At 41.4% G+C, this 24,969-nt stretch overlaps 1 long non-coding RNA gene across 2 annotated transcripts in view; it reads left to right on the top strand.

The window, feature by feature from the left end:
* The window catches only part of LOC109453490 (uncharacterized), a 64,346-nt gene that overhangs the window by 14,200 nt on the left and 25,177 nt on the right, over positions 1-24,969 (top strand). The window contains exons 2-3 of one of the 2 annotated variants that reach the window (XR_016020266.1): positions 17,279-17,409; positions 24,850-24,932. This is a non-coding gene — a long non-coding RNA (uncharacterized LOC109453490). Of the gene's footprint in view, positions 1-17,278; positions 17,410-24,290; positions 24,933-24,969 lie in introns of those variants that run through there. The other variant, XR_016020265.1, reaches the window with a different exon arrangement.

Below are 24,969 nucleotides of genomic sequence, written 5' to 3' on the forward strand. Positions count from 1 at the left end.
TTTATGCAAATTAGACAAAGGAGCCTAATGTCCTCCTTGTGGATATAGCCTCATGCCCGAACTTACGACTGCTGAGCACTTGTTCTCCTCTCTGCATCCCTCTTTTGGGCAAGGTGCAATGTGCATCACTGCACAGGAAGGCCCCATTGTGATTCTAACAGGGCAAACACTGCCATGAGCTGATGTGGGTCTCAGGGTCTGTGGGCAGCTAAGTTGGGGGGAAGGGAGGTTACTTTGCTTCTTTCTTCGCAATTGTGATCACCAGAGCTGCCAGGCATATTTTGTGGGTGAGAAAGAGAAAGGAGCCTATTATAGAGAGGGAGGAAGACTACACTCCAGCCTCCTGCCTCAGAAGGGCAAGGAACAAGGCCACGGTGGAGCAGTGTCCAGCAGGGTGTGTGTGGGTTACCTGTTCTGCCTGTCCTTGCTCCCTGCTCCAGAAGAAGTTAGGAAACTAGTTTTCTGACTGAGAGCACTGGAGACCAAGGAGCAGATGCAGTAATAATCCCATTATTAATCTGGGAACTCAAGGGTGAGTGTACAAAACCAGTGCAATATAATGTGTGATTCTGAACACTTGGCAGGGGCCCTGCGAGCTTGGCTGTGTATCTGGGACTTGTGATCTAGGCATAGTGGTTTCAGGGGTGGGTATTTACTGTGTGGAAATGAGACTTCCTATGTTCTCTGGCCACCTCCTTTAATGAGTTCTTTTTTTTTTCTGATATGAAATTGACTGTTGCTAAAATGTTTGGCAAAGTATTTACCACGTTATCTACTTCCAGAGGGTGGATCTTTCCCAGAGTTGCAGATATAGAAGATCAACCTAGAAAAAGGGAAGAGTTAGTGTCAGTAGCTTAGGATCACTACAGAGAGGTCACATAAGAGTCACCCAGGAGTTATGGACTTCTTAGAGGCTGGCCCAAAGATTGGATTTAGTCTAGGATCTGGTAAGACCTTTCTATCCCCTTCCTTGCTAGAAAGTCCTCAGAACTGGAACTACCTCACAGTGGCACATGAACAAAGGGGCAGGAAAGGGAGAGGAACTAATAATTCCTGAGATCCTACAAGTGCTTGGTATTGTCTCAGGTAATTTAAATAGTAGTTTCTTTTCAGTTGCTCCACGATCTTATAAAGTTTGTTTCCTTCTCTTTTACTGATGAAGGAACTAGACTCAGATCAGACCAGCAAGCTAACTTTCCTGAATCTCACCACAAGGGGTGGAATTGGATTGCAAACCCGAAGCTGGCTTCCTTCTGAGACACACATGGTTGCCCTCCTGATGGGGATAAACTGGAAGCGGGCGAGCACCCACCTATAGCTTCCTGAGCCTGGGCTTGAGCTCCCAGGTGCACATATTACAATGCTGTGGTTGAGATGGAGCTGGTTGGAGGAAGTCCAGTTGCTGGTCTTCAGAGCACAGAGAGGCACAGAGAAACTTGCCTCTTGGCATTGAGTTCTGTTTACAGACAGCATGGGATTCAAGTTAGTGAACCCTTGGGGATTCACAATTCTGTTGTATCTGGTCTTTTCTCTATTTCCATTTGCCACTTTCCTTGCTAGGACCCAGAGTGAACCACTGAAGGAGGCGAGATTCAAAGACAGCAAGATGTGTGGACAGGCTCAGAAGCAAATGAGTGTGTAAGAAGTAAAGATGGGTGTAGGGAGAGTGTGGGGGCAATGATACAATGATACAATGATAACCAGAGCTTGACTAATAGAGCAATTCGCAATCCTGGACAATTACCTTGTGAGGTTTTAAGCAATGTTGTTTCCTAGGTCCGACCCACAGAAATTTTGATTTATTTAATTTCTTTGGGTGAGGCCTGGGCATTGGTATTTAAAAAAACACACACATTAAAAAACAAACAAACAAAAAACAACAACCACTACATATAGAGAAATTTCAATCATATATATAAAAGTAGAGAGAATATTATAATAAACCCACCACTCAGATTCAGTAGTTATCAAGCTGTCTCAAGCTGTCTTCAATACCTGCACCTACTTCTCTTCACCCCTATGCATTATTTTGAATCAAATCTCAAGTATATCATATGTAAATATTTTACAATGTACTCTATAAAAAACAGATTATTCCAGTGGAGTTGTGAAGCAGTTGACATCCTAGAGAGGTATCACGGCAGGGAGCCCAGTAAGCAGTAGAGAGGGTGATGGGGCCAATGCAAAGCTCCAGGACAGCTCAGTCCCTTCAGGTTCAAGCACAGGTCATTTCCTCCAGGGCTGCCTATTTCGCTAGATTCAGAACAAGATTTCTCTCCTGAGCTCTGGTCCATCTATCCAACTAACTGTAGAAATTTCCATCTGCATAGTCCCTCTTAATCTCTGCCCTTGTATTCTCTACCTCACAGTTGGCACCACCATCATTATTTATACTCCTCCAGGGGCCAGAAAATAGGAAGTCATTTTGTGATTCTTTCCACTCCTTGCTCACACCTCCACCCTATATGGAATGGCCAAACTACAAAGAGGTTTTCCATATTGAAATATTCCCTCCCACCTCTGTCCCCCAGGGGCTATCAGAGTTCTCAGTTTCTTATGTATCCTACCAGGATACACCAGCATATACAAGCAAAACCATGTACCTCCCTTACATGACTGTACATGTACATAACCGTAGCATATTATAAACAAGCCCTGCTTCTTGCTTCTTTAAGTTTCACTAAGTGTCTTGGCAATCTGTCCTTATCAATACATGAAGAACTTCGTCATTCTTTTTTACGAGCGTATCAGTGTTTCATTGGAAGGCTGTAGCAAGGCTCCTACTGCTGAATATTTAAATTGTTTTTAATCTTGTTGTAAAGACTATTGTTAATATGCCATTTTGCACATTTAAAAACATATCTGTAGGATAAATTCCTGGAAGTGAAGTTTCTGGGTCAAAGGGAATATGCTTTTGTAATTTTGATAGACACTTCTAAACTATTGTTAGTATCTTTACACTTTTAAAAAAGAAGGGTATAATAATGACACTTACATAGATATAAAATGAACACGTGCCAGAGATTTTATTAAATTCCTTAATCAATGAAGAATAAATAAGATGTCACAATCAGGTCAAAGCACCATACATATATGGGCAAATGACGAATGCAGAACTGAATTTACAAATAGAAGAAAAACAGGTCAATAATAAATAATGTTCCATTGAATACAACTAATTGTCATTTCAATGCACAAAAATAATTTTCCTTAGTGTAAATTTTCTACAACTTGCAGAGTTGTAAAATAGCTTAGGCAATGAAGATGGGGACGACAACCCAGAGGGAACATTAGACTGAACAATAAGTAAGCTTTTTTTTTTTTGGCCCTTTAAAAGTCTTTCACAGTTTTGCCTGACATTGCCCCTCCATAAAAGTTTCATCAACTTACAACTGCCATCCACAGTGTGTAAGAGACAGAATCCTATTTTTAAAACACACGTCTGATAATGACATTTCCCTTTTTAAAACCTTTCCATGGCCCTCCTTTGCCTTCAAGATGAATGAAAGCCTCATGCCTTAACAGGCTTACGAAGTCCTGGAGGATATGGCCCTTGCTTACTTCTCCAGCCTCCTCTCCTCTGGCCAACCTGAACCATTTGTCATTCTGAAAAGTTCCATGCAGTTTCATCCTTTTGGGCCTTTGCTTACCAGTCTCTCTGCCAGGGATGCTCTTTCCAACATCATCTGTTCCAGTGAATGTATCTTTCATATTTCTTTTTAACTTGGTTATTGCTTTTGGGGAACCATTCTTTATTTTCTAAATTTTTAAAGATTTTTATTAAAATATAGCTAACATACAATATTATATTAGTTTCAGGGCTATATAATACCTAAAGAAGTGATCACCATGGTAAGTGCAGCAACCATCTGAAACTCCACCATGCTATCTCAATATTATTGACTATATTCCCTATGCTGTACATTACATTCTCATGACTTTCTTGTTTTATACCTGGAAACTTGAATATATTATTCCCCCTCAACTTTTTTCTAATCTCTTAATTTGTATTTATTTATTTTTCACCAGGCATGTAAATCCTGTTTAATTAACCCATTACAGTAGGGATTTTGAATAGTATAAATAATAGTAAAAAATAAAGACATCATGTACAGAAATAATAATAATTATCTTCATAATAAGAGTCCCTTTTCAAGGCCTATGACATCTTATCTTTTCTTTTTTTTTTAAACATTTATTTATTTATTTATTTTGACATTCAGTATGATTTTATATTAATTTCAGGTGTACAGCATACTGGTTACACATTTATATAATTTAAAAGTGATTCTGACTAGTTTAGTACCCACCTAGCACTATACATAGTTATTACCATATTATTGGCTATATTCCCTATGTTTTACTTTATTTACATCCCCATGACTATTTTGTAATTACAAATTTGGACTTCTTAGTGCCTTCACCATTTTTACCCTACCCAATCTCCTCCCATTTGTCATTCCAATAAATCTAGTACCCATCTGACACCACACGTAGTTATTACAATATTATTGACTATATTCCTTATGCTATGCCCTATATCCCCATGACTACTGTGTAACAACAAATTTGTACTTCTTAGTCATTTCCTCTTTTTCACCTACCTCCTAACTCCCTCACATCTGGCAACCATCAAAATGTTCTCTGTATCTATGAGTTTGTTTCTGTTTCATTTGATTGTTTATTTTGTTCTTTAGATTCCATATATAAGTGAAATCATATTGCATCTATCTTTCTCTGTCTGACATACTCCACTCACTATGATACCCTTTAGGTCCATCTATGCTGTGATCTATGCTGCTTGTATGGAAAAGCCACTGCTGCAGATGGCAAGAACCCATTCCTTTCCCTGACTGAGCCATATTCCATTGTATATATGTACCATCTCCTCTTTATCCATTCTTCCATCAATGGACACCCAGGCTGCCTCCTCATCTTGGCCATTGTAAACAATGCTACAATGAACATGTGGGTGAACATGTCACCTTAAAGTAGCATTTTGGATTTCTTCGAATAAATACCCAGAAGTGGGATTACTGGGTCCTTTTATGTCTTTTGTTATAGTCTTTGTTTTAAAGTCTATTTTGTCTGATGTAAGTATTGCTACCCCAGCTTTTTTTCTTTTTATTTCCATTTTCATGTAATATCTCTTTCCATCCCTGTACTTTTAGTCTCTGTGTATCTTTTGATCTCAAGTGAGTCTCTTGAGTGAATAAAGAAGAAAACAAGACCCTTACATCTGGCACCGGATGTAAGGGTTTTGTTTTCTTCTTTATTGAGCCACCCTATCTTTTGATTGGAACATTTAATCCACTTACAATGAAAGTTATTGTTGATAGATATGTAGTTATTGCAATTTTATCATTCATATTTTTTGTCCTTTTTTGTTGTTGTTCATCTTAAAGGAGTCTCTCTAAGAGTTCTCGTAATACTGTTATGGTGGTGATGAACTCCTTCAGCATTTCCTTGTCTGGGAAGCTGTTTATCTGTCCTTCAATTCTAAATGATAGGTTTGCTGGGTAGAGAAATTTTGGTTGTAGGTCTTTGCTTTTTATCACTTTGAATATTTCCTGTTAATTCCTTCTGGTCTGTGAAGTTTCTTTTGAGAAATCAGTTGACAGTGTTATGGGGGCTCCCTTGTCGGTAACTAACTGCTTTTCTCTTGCTGCTTTTAAAATTCTCTTTTGTCTTTAACATTTGGCATTTTAATTATGATGTGTCTTGGTCTGTACCTCTTTGGGTTCATCTTTTTTGGCACTCTGCACTTCCTGGGCTTATATGTCTATTTTTCTTTGCCAAGTTAGGGAAGTTTTCTGTCATTATTTCTTCAAATAGGTTTTCAATTCCTTGCTCTCTCTCTTTACCTTCTGATCCCACTATGATGTGAATGTTGGTATATTTGATGTTGTCCCAGAAGCCCCTTAAACTGTCCTCATATTTTTGGATTATTTTTTTCTTTTTGCTGTTCTGTTTGGGTGTTTTTTGGTACCTTGTCTTCCAAATTGCTGATTCTCTACTCTGTGTCATGTAATCTACTGTTGATTCCCTCTATTGTGTTCTTCATTTCAGTTATTTTATTCTTCATTTCTGACTGGTTGTTTTTTATGTTTTCTATCTTAATTTTTATGTTTCCAATATCTTTGTTGAAGTTGTCACTGTGATCACTGAGCATCCTTATAACCAGTGTTTTGAACTCTGTATCTGGTAGATTGCTTGTCTCCATTTTGTTTAGTTCCTTTTCTGGAGCTTTGTTTTGTTCTTTCGTTTGGGACATGTTTGTCTCCCTATTTTGGCTGCCTCCCTGTGTGTTTCTATGTATTAGTTAGGGCTGCAGTGCCTCACAGTCTTAGTAGAGTGGCTTTATGTAGTAAGTGTCTTGTGGACCCAGTGGTGCAGTCTCCCTGGTCACCAGAGCTGTGTGCTACAGGTGTGTGCCCCTTGTGTGGGTTGTGTGTGCCCTCCTGTTGTAGTTGACCCTTGGTTGCTGTTTGCATGTCAGTATGAGGGATTGACCCTCAGGCTGATTGGTTGTGAGGATTGGTCATGACTACAGTGGAGGAGCTGTGGTGCAGAAGCTGACCCTACAGAGCAGGATTCACTTTAACAGGGCTCTGGTGCATTATCTTTGGAGGAGGCTGTGTGATGCTCCAGGTCTATCTGAAGATGGCCACTGGGCATGCCAGGCCCAGGGCCTCCTAAGAGGGTTTCTGCTGCAGGTCAAGTTCAGCCACAGCCTGTCCCCTGCCTGGAGCCACCTGGAATGAACTAGAAAGCAATCTGTAGATGGCCGATACCAGCGTTGGGCTGGGAGGTACCTCAAGAGGCCAAGCTGTGAACCAAGGTCAGCTGTAGTTAGTACTGGGCTTAGGGCTGGTCAACCAGAGGTATGGGACATGCCAAAGTCAGATGCTGCTTGTTTTGGTTTTGTGAATCTTTGAGAATTTTTAGGAAAGTCAACAGCGTGAGCCAAGATAGGCTGTTTGTATGGAAAAGCCACTGTAAGCAGTTTGGGTGTGCCTGAAAGTTGGGTGGGGTGGTGTCTAAATGAATCACAAGGGTGGAACAAACAGTGTTGCCCAGGTTGATGGAGACTCAGACATGGTAGCCACTGTGTCTGCTCTCTGGGAGTGGGGAGGGCTCAAAACAGAAACAATGGATTCTGCCAGCACTTTCTGGGAAAAAGCTGGCCTTTAAGCCCTTACCCTGAAGCCAGAGAATTCTGTTCCTCCTCATATATCCCTGGCACTTTTCAAGCTTCTGCCCCATCACTGGAGTTCAGAGTGAGTAAATCTGTCAGTGAGTAAGTCATGTGTATGCTCTTTAAGAGGATTGCCTGGAACTGCAGCCACCCTCCATCCCACCCAGCCACAATCTCTGCTGGTTTTCACAGCCAGAAGTTTTGGGGATTTCTCTCCCTGGTACTGGAACTTTGGACTGGGGAGGCTGGTGTGGGGCTGGGACCTCTTGCTTCTCTGGGGGGGCTGCTGGAGCTGAGCTAGCCCTCCCAATTTTTAATGGTCACACATGGGTGTGGGACCAGCCCATTCTGCCTCTTGCCCCTGCTACCAGTCTGGAGGTGGCTTCTTCTGTAGGTCCTCAGTTGTAAGGCTTGGTTCAGCTATACTTCAGGTGATTCTCAATGATGGTTGTTCTATAGTTTAGTTGTAATTTTGATGTGATCATGAGAGGGGATAAGCACAGCATTTACCTACTTTGCCATCTTGACTGGAAATTGGGGAATCATTCTTGATACTCTATTAGAATCTGCCCCTCATTCCTTCATGTGCTTCACTGAATACACTTCCTGGCTGAGAAGACAGGATGGGCAGCTAGCACTGTCTTTTGAAACCATATGTAAATGTTTAAGATAACATGCTCAATTTCACAAAATCTCAAATTCTTTTCTGAACTTCCTTCAAACACACACTCTTCTCCAAATGATTAGAGGTGTAAAAAGATGAATTTCATAATATCCATTTGGAGGCCATCATTTGGTGCCCAATGGCCTTCTCAGTACTGCCAGCTTAGAAGGATGAAGAGGGAATTAACATCATCCCCCTCACAATGTTAAGGGGGGTATTTAACCCAGCTATGGGAATCAGAGCTTGAAAACTACTGGGTCAATACTACATATAAATACAATGACATTGAAAGGTATTGACAAATTGACCATCAGGCTCATCCAAAGTTAAGGGTGACTGACTCTAACATGCTCCTTTTCCCCTTGGCTAGGCTTAGCAGTAGGAGAACAAGTAGGGATAACATCTTAACAACATTTTATTACACTTGTTTGTTTATATGTCCATCTTTTCCTTCTAGCACCTTCTTCACCTGGAGTCCAGGTGAGATTTTACCCTGAATGCTCTAAGGTACCCTTATACATAATAAATTAACATCTCTTCTATGTATCCATGGTACTCGTTATGCCTTATCTTTGGCAAAATTAAGAAAATTAAATTAAATAATTTTCTGTAGGATATCTGCAGGATCCTGGTTGAGAAAGGCTGCAAGCTGCATGAGGGCAGAAATTATGTCTCCCAATCCCCTAGCCCACAATCATATAATCACTTTCTTTGATATTGATAATTTTGGTGTTTGTGTGTCTTATCTCCACAATAAAACATTAAACTGTTTGAGGAAAGACACTCAAATATTGTTTCTAACCTCTTTTAAAAGACCAGCACAGTCCTATGTTATTAGTTAACACTTATTAATATGTTGTTGAATATGGGTTTATTTTATTTCCATGGAAACTGATAGTTTCTGTGGCAGAGTCAAGTTAGATAGTCACCAGTTCATTGCCTTTTCCTGGGCATAGAAGAACACAGTATTTCCCAGCCTCCATGAGGTTAGGTTGGGAACACTGAATTGAGTTCTTATCAATGAGAACATAAATAGGTGAAATGACACTTCTGGTTTGAGGCAATTAAGAGAGGGTGGGCTTTCTCTCTCTCTCCCTCTCCCCTCTTTGAGACTGGAAGCAAAGAACTTCAAGATGGTAGAGTAGTAAGATGGAAGCTCCCTGGGCTAGTCAGAGCAAAGCCTCACTGGATTGTTGCCTGACTGGCCTCCAACACTGAGATGAACAAGAGGTAAATCTTGGGTAAGCCTCTGAGATGTAGTCCCTCTTCAACCCCCAAAACTGTTAGCATAACCTTGACTAATAATACAGTGTCTTCCTTTCATAGGTCACTGTAAAATTCTGTCAATTGTGCTCTGCACCCTCTGCTAAAATTTTCACCAAAGTAAGCAATGTAATGACATATTCACCATTGAAAAATATGTATTTAGATGATTACTTCAAATGCAGTGCCTTCAGGGCTGGCTTCATGAGCATATGAGCTGTGCAGTTGCACAGAGCCCTGCACGTCAATGGGACATACGTTTGATTTAATGCTCCGATGTTGCTGTCTTAAAATTCTTAATAATTTTTGATCAAAGGGCTCCATATTTTCATTTTGCACTGGGCCTTGCAAAGTATGTAGCTAGCTCTGACTGGGTGAAATATGGGATTAGAAATGAGACTCAGCTGTGATGAAGGTGGGGAAGATAATTCTTTCAACCAATGATAAGATGCAACATTTAAATCTTAGAGGTTAATGAACATGAGAATAGAATATTCATATTAAACCTTTTCCATGGCCCTCCATGACATAAAATTCACCCTAACCTCAGAAATTGATGACCCAGAAGAAACAAAGGAAATTGTCCTGCTTCTAAAGAAATCTAACTATTAATAATTCCACAAGGCAGAAATGAAAATTAGTTTCATTGTTTATAATCACACTCTATATAAAGAAAGCAATCTGGATTGATGTCGTAAAATACACTTACCTTCAAATGCCTGAATTATGCCATGAAGGAACGCAGTGTTTTTACCTTTATACTTTTATGAATGCTGAAGGGCATTTATTTCATGACGAAAATTTATGAGTTAGCTGTTCTTCCATAGTCTCCAGATGAAATTCGGTATTCCATCTTCCTTGAATTCTTCCATTTCTTCTTCCAGTTTCGGTCTGTATTTGTTAATTTTGGCATTCATCAAATTGGAAAGAGCAGTTTGGATTAGTTTCAGCTCACACTTTATTTTAAATTATTATGATACAGAAGTTACAAGACAATTGTTGCTGTCTCATTGTACTTGGGTACCTTGCTTATCACATCTTTTTGGTCAGTTGATCTTAATTGTGCAAACTAACTGAAGCCTATTTATAGAGAAAGGAGAGAAGGAGGAACTTCAAAAACAGTGGGCTTCCTGAAGGAGAGGAGGAAATAGCCACTGGTTATAAAGTTAAGTGATCCAACAGCTATAGCAAAATTGATCCAAGCAAAACTCTAGTTGTTGGCAAAACAAACTTCATTAGGGTAGAGATGTTTGACTCTGAGGTGGATGATAAATTCAGGAGCTGAGATTTTGGATGTTGTGTTGTTTGGTTTTGTTTTAAAGACCTCTAGATGTAGAGCCAGATGAACATTTCTAGGCACTTAAGATTTTGGAAACCCCCTTTCTCTTGGCATCAAATAAGAAATAAAATCTCAATTGAGATGATGGGGTCCAAACTAAATTCAAATGTAAGAAGTCTATAAATTACAATGCCAGGACCTGGAATCCAGGAACACTGGCCATAGTCTGTGGTTGGAGACTTCAAGCCAACGTCAGGACTGTGGCCACAAGACAGGAAGTAAGACCAGGAAACCAAACAGGGTGCAGGCATTCTTACTGGAGGCACAGGAGGTTCTGTCAGCCAGGAGTGATTCAGCCAAGAGTGCCAGGGCAGTGTGCAGACAGAACTCTGGTTAAGCAGAGATGGAGGTGGAACCAGTGCCTTGGAAAGCCAGAAGTGTACTGCTCCAACAATCCTTAGGGCTTGTCCCTTCTCTGTGGCACAGCAGCCAAAGGGGATAGTGAATGGGTGAAGGCAGACTGAGGAAGTGAGAGTGGGCTGCCCCTGGTCTTGGGGTCCAATAACAAGTAGGAGACCAGATAACCCTGAAATATCCTTTTTTGAGGTATGCCAAAGTTAGGGCTTTCTAGGTCACCAGCCCTTTAATATGGACCTACATGGTTATGGGAATATCTCATAATTATCTATTGTAATGTATATTATATATATATTATGTAGCAGATAGTAATCCTCTGGATTACTGGAACTAAACCAGGTAAAGGCAAAGTTTCATTTAGCCACTTTGAAATGCTTATTAATGGTGGGAAAAGGAGCTGAAGGGATTTTCATTTAAAAAATAATTATTAAATGTCATCTATGAACCCAATACTGTACAAGGCAGTGCTTGGGTATAAAGATGAACAAGACTTCACCTCTGCCCTCACATGAGCACATGTGGAAGTATGTGCCAGCTAGAGCTATGTGCACAGGTGTGGCTTAGGCGTATATGTGGGGCTTAAGGGCAGCAGTCTCTCAAGGGCCGTGGCTACATACAGGCTTGTCTTGAAGCTGTTTGTAAGCAAGCACATTATTTCTTACTCTGGTTGCATGCTTATTTGAGGTGGTACGAGGATAGAGTTTGGCACCGGCAGAACTGGGCCTAAGATGAGATGTGTGAGGGGCTTGCCTTGAGCATAAAATATAAGGGAGCACCAAAGAAGACAGTAATCAAGATAAATAAAAATTTAATGAAACATTTTTAAAAAATCCAAATTAATGCCAAAACTATCCATGATGAACGAAATATCAAAAATTTCAATAAAGACAGAACCAGTGCTAAGCCACATTGGAGCCTGAAGCAAAAGGAAAAGTTAGTCATACTGATCCTATCTTTATCTAAAATGTTAGATATTACTTCTCTTCATTATACTAAGTGAAATAAGGCAGTCACAAAAAGACAAGTACTCGATGGTTCTACTTATATGAAGTACCTGGACTAGGCAAATTCCTAGAGACAGAAAGTAGAACAGCTTATCAGAGGCTGGAGGGAGGAGAAATGGTGAGTTTATTTATTGTTTAATGGGTACAGAGGTTCCGTAGGGAAGATGAAAAATTCTGGAAATGGATAGTAGTGATGGTTGATGGTTGTACAACATTGTGAAATACTAATGCCACTGACTTATACACTTAAAATGGTTAAAGTAGTGAATTTTATGTTACGTCTGTTTTCCCACGGTGAAAGTATTATTTATCTCTATTACTGAGTGTTTGGTCATCCCCTTAAATTTGCCCCTGTATTAAGTGCCTTAGGCACAAGTTTCAGAGGTAGGACCTCTGACAAGACGAGAAAGATCCTGTGGGTGTCAGAGGGGGAATGCAGGATGTCAAGGGAGACCTGGCAAGGGAGTTACTACATGAGCCTTGAAGGAAGAGGAGGATGGGAAGGGATTACGAGTAAGAGGACCCGCATATGTACAGCATGGAAGTGTGATAGAAGGTGGACCTCTGAAGGAAAGGTAGTGAGCCAATGATGCTGGAGAAGCAAGTCTGAGCTGGGCATGAGAGTGGAGTACAGCTTTGGGAGATGAGATTGCAAAAGTAGACTGGGACCGACTCATGGAGGATCTGGTGTGAGGGTTAACTTCAATCTGTAGGCAGTGATGGGAGAGTGAAGTTAATAAACAGAACAAATCTTTGTTTCTAGAGTGCTGTGACATACAGCACTGTGGAGTGGAGTGGAGATGAGAAGGGAGGGGACGTGGAGCCTGGAGAGCTGTTAGGAAGAGGGGGGTGTGCTGCAATGGTGTCACCAGAGATGAGAGAACTGGGCTGGAGCAAAATCCTATGGCAGGGAGAGGAGAGGGATGATTTGAGATATATTTGGGAAGTAGAATGGATGGGATTCTACCCTTCTGAGACATAAACTTTACAGTTAGATTAAAAAAACAACAAAAAAGACCTGTTGGTTGAGTGACTTTTAATTTTGCCAAGAGGAGGCTGCCTGGAGTAATGGTTTTGCGCTTGGTTTTTGGAAGCCAAATTGTGGCTCTGCCATTTACTGGCTGAGTGACTTCAGTCAAGTTTCTTATCCTCTTGGGCCCTCAGTTTCTCCATTTGCAATACACAGATAATGTTATCAGGTTGGTGCAAAAGTAATTGTGGTTTTTGCAATTATTTTTAACATTTTATCTATCTATCTGTTTATTTATTTGTTTTTTCCATTTTTTAAAATTAGTTTCAGGTGCACCAAACAATGTAATAGTTAGATATTTATCATTTATATATCTCACACAGTGACAATCCCCCTTCCCCAATCCACTACCCCTCTGACATCGCACAGCCATCACACTTTCACTGTCTCTATTCCTAATGCTGTACTTCGCTTCTTGTAAATATATATATGTATATTTATATATAATTATAGTTGACATTCATTATTGTTCAACTTCTATTTTTAACCTTTTAAACTGCAATTACTCTTGCACCAAACTACCTCGTACAATTATCACAAGGATTAAATGAGTTACTATTTGTGAAGGACTTAGAACTCACATAGTAAGTTCTAAATGAGAGTTTGTTAAAAATAGCAGAAATAAACAACTAAAATACTGTTACAGATCACCTTTCTGAATCATTGTCAAAGAAGACCAGGATAAAATTCTGGAAATTTTAGTGTGGAATCGCTATTAAGTACAGGAAGCATGCCTGGTATCTGGGAAATTGAGAGATCCAGGTGAGTGGGTGTTCTAAGGGAAACTCTGGCAGTGGGGTCAGGATGCATGATGCTACAAGAATGCAGAAGCAAAGCAAAGAGCTCAGTGGCATCCAGAATTCCCAGCAGGTAGAAGGAATGCCCATGTGTAGAAGGCTTGGCCACTGTTTTCTCATTTCCTAAGACAGAAGCTGACGATTCAGTTTGCTGCAGGAATTGGGTCAGTTGCTGAAAATGGTTTATTGGCTTTTATAATCTTTTTTGGGGGGCGGGGCAGTTTTATAGAAATAATGTGATAAACGCATGTTCACATCCAATGACTTGATCCTCTGCCTGGCAGTTAGTGACTTTTCACTCACTCATTGCTCTACCTGGAATGCTCATGACCCCCCCTCCGCCCCCCACCCCCCACCCCAGTAACTCCCATTCATCCTCTTGGTCTCAGTTCTAATGTCAGTTCCTCAGGGAAACTGTCTTCACTCCCCTAGACCACATGTCCCCCCATGGCAGTGTGTGCCTTTCCTTTATGTGCTCTGTCAGTTTGTAATACATTCATTTTGGGGATTATTAGTATGTTGTCTACTTCCCCTTCCCCCACCCCCCCACCCCCGACAATAGCTCCATTAAGGGCAGGTTTTGTTTTTTTGTTCACCATTGCATTCTTGATGCTTTTGTGGTTCCAGGACAATGTAAGGGCTTACTACATAATTTGTGAATATGGTGATATTTTTGTGGAATAATGAATGACTGTACTGATACCACGCCATACCCCTCAACTACCCAAAGGGGTTCTTGGTTTTCTGAGTCCACTGGGATTTCTTTGGTTGTAAATGGTTGGGCTTGACAACTGCTTTCATGTCAGTATTGACTCTGTATAATATATCTGATGATCAGGGATTTCTTACTGCAGACCAAGCTCTTATGTAGTTGGTCTCTGGAGTAGCAAGCGGAGTGGCACGGAATCAGGGTCTGTCATCTCAGGGGAGCTGTCCTTGTCCTACTGTGGTTCCTGAGAGACCACCTCAAAGATTGCCATTGGTGCTGGTCTATTGTCCGAGACTGGGAGTATTACATAGGGTGCAAAGAGTTGAACCCCTTCATAGTTTTCTCACACCGTTAGTAATGGGGAAAAATGCCATCGAAATGTCATCAGTTCTAATGTGGTTGGCTATATTAAATGCTAGAAATAATAATGGGAGAAACGTGAGCCTCTCTTTGCTGCAATGTGCGTTTCTGAGGAAATGAAGAACATCGCATTCAAAACCTCATTTCCCCTCTTAACTATGAGGGATTTCAGCATCAAAAGACTTCATACCCAGACTTCCACCTTCTAAAAACTCAACCTGCAAATAAAGCCAGCAGGGGGCGCTGCGACCCTGCCTAAAAATCGTTTGGCTCAAACTGGAAGACGGTGACATCTGGATTATGAACCAAAGATGATCAAGTCTGATATTTATGACACTCCAGTTACAAACCTTCAGAGAAAGGTTTATGATGGCATAATTTATATACTTTCTTTAAAGGTCACATGAAGCTAGTTTGTGTAAGCAATCTGTTTGCCATGTAAAAACGTCCTCATTTAGTTTGGGAAAATCACCTTGCAAAAGAAAGGATGACCGGAGCTTTGGGAACATTGATTTAACATGATCCAAATTCACATGTCAGTTTAAGGTCATCTGAGCTATTAGGGGTCATAGGAACTTGGATGTGATTTCTCAGTGAATGTGGAAACAAGTAAGGGGGGTTGAAAGATGATTATGATAAATGAAGGGGGGGGGGGCATTTCATAGTTATTTCATAGTTCATAAATACCAAAATCTGATTTTAGCTCCAGCTAGGCCTTCATAAAGAGCATACAACAGGCAGGAAGTTAAAGGGAAGAAAGTGACCTTATCTGCAGGGGTGTAGTTGGTTTGTCTCTGGGATACAGTCCTGGTTTGAGGGGCCTGAGTTTTTAAAAATCTGTGTGCCTGCAAAGAGTTTGATCTCTCTTCATTTCCAGCTGGCTCTTAAGTTTTTCTTAGGGTTAGGTCATCATAGATTGGAGTGGGTGGTCACACCAGTAATCCCAGACTCCTTCTCTTTACAGCTCAAGCCCTCTCTGGAATTGAGGCAGATGATCGAACAGGACTTTAGTCTCTCACAGTGGGGTGCTGGCCATTCATCCATCTCCAGGGTGGTCTGTTAAGGGCTGGAGGGGTACAGTGTTCATCCCATTCTTCTTATGTGACCCAAGCTACTTTGATGGATGCTACTAATAACCCCCACATTTTCCTCTCAGGCCCTTTGATGACTAACATGGGGGAATATTTAGACCACAGCCAGGAGAAATGGGGGGAAAGATGTTTTCAGGAGCCACGGTGGAGTTGAGTGACAAAAATGGTGAGGAAAGCAGATACTCTTCTCCAGCTTATTGAGTGTGCCTCATTCCTCATTCAAGTTCCTGGCCGCAAACATTTCCTGGGAAACTTCATGGTTAGTACCTGTTTCTTTAGTCCTGGGGCTATTTCTAGCACCTCTGATTCTTTCATATTAATGAGGAAAAAAATTTACTCCCCTGCTGTTTCAAGCCAGCAGAGTGGGAATTTCATTAGAAGTTGACTCTGCAAACCTTGAGAGTTTCATTTGGGGAAGCTAAATAATCATCAATTCATGGTTAAAAAGGAAAGGCAAAAATTGATTCTCAGATGTCACGTGTAGAACCTCTAATAGATGATCTAAGAATCTTTTTTTTCTTGTGAAGAATAAAACATTCCAAAGCTTATGAGTGTTTAAGAATTTGCCTGCCCTCATGCTGGCCTCTCGGAAGCTGAAGGGCTGCCAGTGGCCATGTGGGGGACGACAGGAGGGGCTCTGGCTGCCTGAGACCTACACCTGTGCCTTGGTGCCCACAGAGATTAGAACAGGACTCCGCTGGCATGGCGGCTGGAGCTGGGCAACACCACACACATAAATGCGGGCAGATGTTGAAATGTTGAGTAGAGACAACAGGGCTGTGCCTATTTGCTGGGGTGGGATTGATTAATGGGGGTGGGGACAATGCAAATTCAACAAGCCAAGTAGACTGCTGGCAGGAGAGCTGGTGTTTGAACACTTTTTGTAAAGACTTCGTGGAGGTCTTTAAACACAGGATAAGTCCCCATGTGTCTGGAGGTTTAGTGGGAGGTCTTCCCATAGGTTGGGTGTGGTTTTGATGAACCCTCAAAGTCTTTTCAATGTTCTGGTTCTGTGGTCAAGATTAGACAGACACATGTGGCCACAAAAGAAATAAGATAGGGATCTAATGGAAAGTTTTATGTTCTATATCTTTAGTTCCTGCCTATTTCCAAATGGAAGATAGTCTATTGTATTTTGCAAGATAGATCCTGTCCTGTCTCTATTTCAAAAGCTCAATAGAATTGATTCTCCTCATCTTGGCTTAATATTCTACTTTAATGTAGAAACATTTATTCTAAATCCTTCTTAAAACCCAAAGCAATGAGCCTGAGAAAGTGTACTATTCCAGAATATTACAGATATACGTAACTGATGTCATTCATTTAAACCCCTTACCCCAAATTTCATCAAAGTAACTTGTTTTTCTCTGTTACCATTTAAAACTTGTTCCCAAAGAAACAACAACCATCCAAAATGAACAGAAAATCCAACAAGTGTCTTACAGAAACTGTCTTTTTCCTTGTAGGTGCTTCTTGCTTGAAACAAGAGGATCTTGTGGTTTGATAAAATATGTTTTGAATACCTAAGGAGGGCCTCCTTTTGAAGGCTTACACACTGCAGTCTTTCTCAAGGTTTGAATTTGCTCAGAGAAGAAAGGTGAACTGCATTTGTTCCAAGTAAAATATACATCTGTATTATTCACCATCGCACCCCTATTCCATTATAAACAAATACTGACCTTGTCCTTCTGATGTGAAGCCAGAGGGAGTGTGAAATATAGCAAGGAGAACAGTCTGATGCAAAATATGAACGTTCCAAGCAACAGAAACACAATATTTGAATGGAGTAGAGAAGGTCCCAAGTTGGTCTTTCTAATTCCTATTCTGCTGCTGACCTTGGGGAAAGTAATGCAATAGTTATCAGTCACTTTGGGAAAACTGCCTACGTTATTTCAGATTGCCAGTTGAATTTTTTTCCCAAGGATCTATTTCTTGAAAGTCCCTCTGTTTCTTTCTTTTGGCCTTAAGAACTTCTTTGGAGAACTTTTTTTTTTGGGGGGGGTGGAGGGCTGAACTTTTGACCTAAATACTAGAAACCAGTATCCATTTGGATGCTGAGCAAATTCCCTCCTTTCAGTGGGGCTGGGAGCTACTCAGCATGATATTCTAGGAAAAAACTTTTGAATGGTAGAAGAATTTAGCAAACATTATATTAGAAGAAAGGAGGGACATGGTTGAGAGAAGATGCCCAAGAGGTGGGATTTTAATGTCCAATGAAATCCACACCCAGTGTTCAGTGTTTTCTCCTGTTAAATAGGGATAATAGGAGGATTAAATGAGATAATACAGTTGTTTCTCCTACAATGTAACATATGTCTTGCTAAAAATCAAGGCATTATAGAATTTCATGCAATAAAAATGATGGGGTTTATCGGAAAAATAGAATTGGGTGGAACATTCAACACTGGTGTAGTCTAGTAAGGAATACTCTTCCAAAAACCTAATAAAACTTTTAGATATCTTAAATCCCTTGTAAATTAAAAAAAAAAAAAATACTATGGTACATAGAGCACTTCACCTTGCAGAAACCACGAGGTTTGCTTGGTGGAGTCATAGAGTGAAACGTTGGGGCTTCTGAGTTATGAAGAAGAGAGGGAAGGAAGCAGATAGTAGGACAAAATGCTATGACACTAAAGGTGCTGTGGTTGGTTTGCGCTGTTTTCCTTCTGCATGAACATTAAGTAGAAGTTCACGGTTGGTTGTTTGCCATTCATCCTTTTCTTAAAAAGCTGTGTGTATGGCTCCAAGTGAGATGGGACGCCACGAAGTGCTGGCTGTTCTGCTTGGCGTTGGCGGCCTTGCTGTCCGTCCATACAGGTGCCCATCAGCCCACTTCCGGCCTATCATAGCTTTGGCATGTTCAGCTCCGGTGGGCAGCACTGGGCTTGGCATCAGTGTCCTGTCATCATCAGCATTGCTTGCAGCCTCCTCTGTCTTGTTCCAGAGGCTCTGCAGCCCTCGCCGTGCCTCCTGCTAGCCAGCTTTGCTCGACTTGTGCTGCGTTATCACCGATGGCACACATGTGAATTTCCTTAGGCCTCTTGTTATTGCGATGTCACCAGTTGTTTGGTTTCTTTCTACCTGTTTTATTGTTTTAATCTCTTCCTCAAGATTTAAGACTTCCCCTTTTCATTTGCTACTTGAATTTGTCTATTCAGGATGTTTGTTCATGTTTAGGGTGTTGCAGTAGCTACTTTTAGCAAGAAAATTACATGAATTTGGGAGGAACTATATACACGCATAGGGTCAAAGCATGTAGGTCAAATGGGAAAAGAGAGAAAACATGAGGGAGTGTGTTTGTGTTTTCCCCCACAGTCACTGCATTCAACTGTCTGGTGTTTTTGAATTTAGTTGGTCCTTTTAGGAAGTATAAATCAAAGTTACCTTGTGAAAAATTGTATGTGACCTACCATATACAATTATACATATCTTAGGGATGGCATCTCCTGTTTATCCACCTTTTCTGAATAAATTGGCACATAACAGACAAGCTTTGTAACACATACATGAAAAGTGCTTACAGACATAATATAGTAAACCCTCAATAAATGTCAGCTCATGGTATGGACATGAACAACATTTTTGAATTGATAGCTCAGACACTTTCAGTACTACAGCTGAAGTGTGCACGATGAGACTTTCCATTGCTTAATTAGTGAGGACAATGAGATGAACCTCCATGGAATGAAATGTGGGGTCCTGCATGAACACCCTGGCTCCGAGCCTTAGCTTCGCCACAGACTGACTGCAAGCAAACTGCTCCACGTCTTTGACTCTCTAGAAAGAGAGAAAAATGGAGCTGTTAAAACCCGCCTTTCCTCTGCTATAGGAATTCCTACCTGTGAATTCTAGATGAGAAAGTGAATGGGAAGGCTCTCTGAAAACTGTGAAGCACTGTGGAAATGTACAGTCATAATTCAGTCATTGATCTAATAGACCACAATGCAGGAAAGTGAACACTGTTTGCAAGTGTGAAAAAGGCAGTTTTCTTTTTCTCACAGGCAAGTACTTTTTGCTTTCTCATTCCCATTTCAGTGGGATAGCTGACCATACACCTCCCACAATTTGATAGATGTTGCAGAATTTCTGTGTGTGTGCATATGTTCCTTTTTGGTCGTGTCAGTAATGTGAAGGGGATTCTCTGCCTAGGGCTAACTTCAAGCCAAATCAGGGTAGAGATGGGGGAACACTATAAGCTGTGTCCCTCAGCCCCAAATCCCTTCTCTGTGAGGCTATAGATAGTTCATGAAATACTTCCTTCAGGTATTTTTGTCTGTTTATTTTTATTTTTATTTTTTTATTGGGGATACTAAACAGAAGTGATGCTAAGGTGGTCATAAAGGTGGCGTGGTTTCTACAGTGTCATCAAGAACACTCACACTGGAGTAAGAAACTCACGTATCCCAAGGCCGCCATGCTGTGAGGAAGCCTGAGCCACAGAGAGAGGCCGTGTGGGGGATTCTGGCTGACAGTCTCCACTGAGCTCTGCATTTGTGTCATCCTATCCCAGGTGCCAGGCATGTGAGACAAGGGGCTTCCCAATGATTCTGGTCCCTAGCTGTCAAGTCACCTTCAGCCTTTGAGTTTCCCAACTGAGGCCAAAAGATAAGAAACCCTGCTGTGCTGTTTGATTTCCTGATATAAATGAATGGTTGCTTTTCACCTCTAATTTTGGGCTGGTTTTTTACGCAGCAAAATTAACCAGAATGGTAGCCAACCACGAGTGTCCACCTCAGAAGAGGACTACCTTGTCTTCTGAGCACATTTACCTCACTCTGACAACCCACAGATTTAAAAGTGTAAATAAACAAAAACAGATACAACATCTGTAAAGTTGTATATGAACAAAAATCTTAATTGAATCATATTTTAAAGGACGAGTGCTTTTATTCCTAAACCAAATTCTGGGTTAGCTTTTTAAAAGTAAGGATTCCAGAGCCCAACTCCGGATCACGCTCAATCACCCTCCCCAGGTGTGAGAATCAGCATGTCCATGTTCTAACTCTCCAGGCTGCTCAGAGGTGCAGCTCTCACTAAGAAACATTGACTTAGAAATTCTACACGTGCCATTAATATCAACATACAGTTGGTGTCAGGTTGATAAATTATTGATGAAAATGCACAATGTGAAAATGTGTGAATCTTAAGGGTTGATTAAAAGTTGAAGTTGGCCTTGCACTCAAGTCTTTCAAAGCATATTTCAGATATGTTAACAAATTACCAATTCTGCATGACTAGTTGAGGTGGGGAGGCCAAAGGGTGGCATAATTCAGATGTTTATTTTTACAATGCCCTCATTCTTCTTAATGGATTAAATTAATTTAGATTGTTATGTGTTGAAGGGTAATGGGCCCACAATTGCCATTCTGAGCGAATTAGGAACACCCCCAAGATTTTGAAAATAGCATGTTTTGGAATTAAATTGACACAAAACATCAAAGTTCCATTTGGACTCTTTCCGAGGCCCTTGGCATGCTCACACACACACAGCATTACTGCTTGGGGTCGCCCTCTAAGACTCCTAATAGCTCCATCCTGAGCATTTTCTCTCCATTTGGCAAGCTCGCTGGTCACATGGAGGCCATTCACAAGCACACGTGGTCCTCGTTAGCACTTCATTGCTCTGCATCACAAAGTCTAATACCTGGTTGATTAATTGGATGCTATCAGCAGCCTTGGAGGAGGCTTACCGAGAAGGCGAGACCACTAACTGAAGGCTGAAGGTGCCATGGTGTAGCATAAAGGCTCTGTTTAGGATACTTCTATTTTACGATGACTAGAGTTGAATGTGTGGACTTTCCCCCAGAGTGGTAGGTGCCTGCTTAATGATTCCCTCTGCTTAATATAATTGGGAAACACCTCCTCCATTTAAAAATTCATGTTTTGAGGATTTTTTTAGAGCCCATAGCAAAAAAAGGTAGATGTTGACTTTATTTTCTTTGAGTGGTGAGCAGGGAGCTGGAAAAAACTTGTGTGAACTCCCACTTCTGCCACCTTCACCAGTGATTTGATGGTTGGTATAGAGTACAAAAAATAAAGAGTTTGGAATCTGGGAAACTTTAAGAACTTTATATGGAGAGACTATTTTGTTTCAAAACACATCTGGTATCAAAAGGGAAATTTGATTTTCCAGTTCTTGGAGGGAAAGGTGATTAGGCTGCAGTGTTCTGGAGAAGCTCAGGATAGATCTAACTGCCTTAATAAGTAATAATGGATTACATTTGAGCAGACACATGGGATTTAGCAGCAAAACAAAAGCTGATATCATTTGGATACATGCAAAGCAGCAGCCAGCCAGTCTGGGGACCTGATAATCAGAAGCCATAGTATCGGGGGAATACGTGCGGATGCCATCTGAGTTGTGGGCACAAAGGAACGTTTAAGATCCTTGAGGGTGCATGTGCTGCTGGCTCCAATGGCACATGAGCCGGGCCCTGGATGAGCCAAAGGCTTGCAGGGTTAGGCCTCGAGATGCACGTGCTATGAAAACAAAGGAATCTAAATCTTGCATTTCTACTGAAGGCAGTATCACCCTACAGAAGGCAAATATTGTTCTTTGGGGGCAAAAAAACCCCAAAACCTTACCTTTAAAAACATGTGAATCAGATGTATATACAGCACATATACAGATATACAGTATATCTATGACATTAACATTTTATTGCTGAGGGTGGCTGGGAAAAAAAGAAGTTTAAAATGACTCCTTGAGCAGGCAATAATGAAAACAAGTTTAGACACATGGGTCTAAATGAAAGGGAAAAGTTATCCCTGACACCAAAGTCTGAACAAGTCAAAGTATTTCCATTGTCTGGAACATTCTTTCCAAGTTCATGTCCAGAAAGACACAGGCCTATTGGAGGGATTATCATCAGACTCTCATGAATAGTTCTGCTATTTCCCTCCTGTCATGCCAAGAGATGTGTATATTTGGACCAATGACTTACTTAGAATGGGGACTTCATTTAGGGCCTTTTCTTAGAAAATAAGTGTGTGCTAGGCCTTTCCAGCTCTCTGCTTCCCAGGAGATTGCTCGAAATAATGACAGTGCATCTTAACCTTGGGGTGAACCTGTGAATGAAACCGAGAGCGATTCCCCAGGCCTCTCTAGCTCTGGTGTATGGAGGCCAAAGAACAGCCAGAACCTGTGTCTTCTAGCTCCTGCTTGTACGTGCTCATAGGGAACCCAGAGACTCAGCTGTTTCTGGGAGCCCTAGACGAGTTTCTCCCTGTGCTCCTGGGACTCAGGTGCCTCACATTTTTTCTTCTCTGGAGTCTGCTCACAGGGCAATTAAGGAAGGGACCTTCCCCTACCTTGTTGCTGGTGCCGCCCCCTCCAAAGGGTCACTGTGTCCATGCTTCACTGCAGTCCCAGAACTGCATTAGGGAAATGGAGACTGTCTTCCCCTCCTCAGGGGTCGGATGGAGCCTCTGAGGTGGCTGCAGTGGGTGCTACATCCTTCCCTCCTTGTTCTTGTCATCTCCATCCATCTTCCAAATTCTTAACACAGGATGACTTTCTTCTCGCAGGATTCCTATGTCCTCACGTGTGTTAGTCCATTCAGGCTGGACTAATACACATGAGGACATAGAACAAAATGCTACAGACGGGTGGCTTATGAACAACAGAAATTTATTTCTCACAGTTTTAGAGGCTGGACGTCGAAGATCAGGGTGCCAGCCTGGTTGGGTGAGGGCCCTCTGCCGAGTTTCAGACTTCTCCTTGAATTCTCACATGGCAAAAGCACCTGGGAGCGCTGTGGGATCATGTTGATAAGAGCACCAGTCCCATTCATGAGGGCGGCACCCTCATGACCTAGTGGAGCTTAACCCTCCTCCTGACACAATCGCATTGGGTCAGGATTCTAACATGTGAATTGTGGGGGGGCACACGCATTCAGACTGTAGCAACCGTGTAAATGAGCTCATTTGCTAGACACTAAGTGAGGGAATACCCAGGCTGCACACCCAGGCCTGTCAGTTTAGGCCCCACAAGGACCACCCAGCTACAAGGCATGCTACTAATCAGTTGGTGGGTAATGTGAAACTCGGTAGGGGTTCAGGAGCAGGGACATGTCCTTTGTTTCAAGGGAACACATTCATTTGTTAACATCTAGCCTCAAATTCCCAGAATTTTCATGGGTTGCTTTTTACTGGGGAAGTGTTGATAAGTACCCTGGCTCATTTAGAAACTGTAAACACCCAGAGAAAAGAAATGGGAAAATGAATTTCTGGGAACCTTTAGCAGATCATGAGAGACATTTTTAAAGAGTGGCAGGACAGAGTCCGGGTGGTAGAGGAGACACCCTGGAGTTGGGAAGGGGCTTGCTAGGGAAATGAGCTATTAGGGACTTCACAGGACCAGGAGAAGTAACATAGCAAATGTAGAACGGCAGTTGTATGTACCGTTTGTGAGAGTCTGATGATGTTCACCCCATGGGCCTGTGCCTTTCTGGACATGAACTTGGAAAGAATGTTCCTGACAATGGAAATGCTTTGAATTGTTTAGATTTTGGTGGCAGAGATAACCTTTCCACTTTTTAAAATACTTTTTGCCAGCATGCCTCAGTGCTTGAGCACAAGCCTCACCTGCTTTGGGATCACTGGTTTACAACCTTATGACAAGTCCATTAGGAGATTTTCTTCGGGGATGAAAACCTGCAATTTCATAATGAAATCAAAATACAAGTTGGCTTATTATAACATTCTTCTTTTGTGCCTATATCTCTGTGGAAATATAGGGTTATTTAAACATTGCCTTCTTGCTTTCTTTAACTGTGAAATTTACCCATTTTCCTAGGAGCTAGAGAAAACTATGATGACCCTAAAGGGAACCAGGAAATAGGTGCTGGGATGAGAATGAATGCAGTTTGCTTATTTCCAAGAATGATATTGTACCTGTGTATATCTCCTTCTTTATGTGTCTCCACCTGCATCTCCACTTCCATCCTCATCTCTGTGTAATCACACACAGCACAGGCACCGACCAGTCAGAGTGGATGCCTCTGTAGGGGCCAGGCGTTAACCTTTTATTTTCTAGGTTGTGGATGGCTGGGGAGAGAAGGGGGCACTCAAGTGGCCTAGAAGTACATCATTCCTTTAACATCTGGTACAGCCATCGTGGTGAGTATTTGCTTAATACTTTTCCTTTAATTAACTT

Source organism: Rhinolophus sinicus, chromosome 2, assembly GCF_057876585.1.
Source record: "Rhinolophus sinicus isolate RSI-liver-muscle chromosome 2, RSI-T2T, whole genome shotgun sequence".
NCBI classification, from domain to species: domain Eukaryota; kingdom Metazoa; phylum Chordata; class Mammalia; order Chiroptera; family Rhinolophidae; genus Rhinolophus; species Rhinolophus sinicus.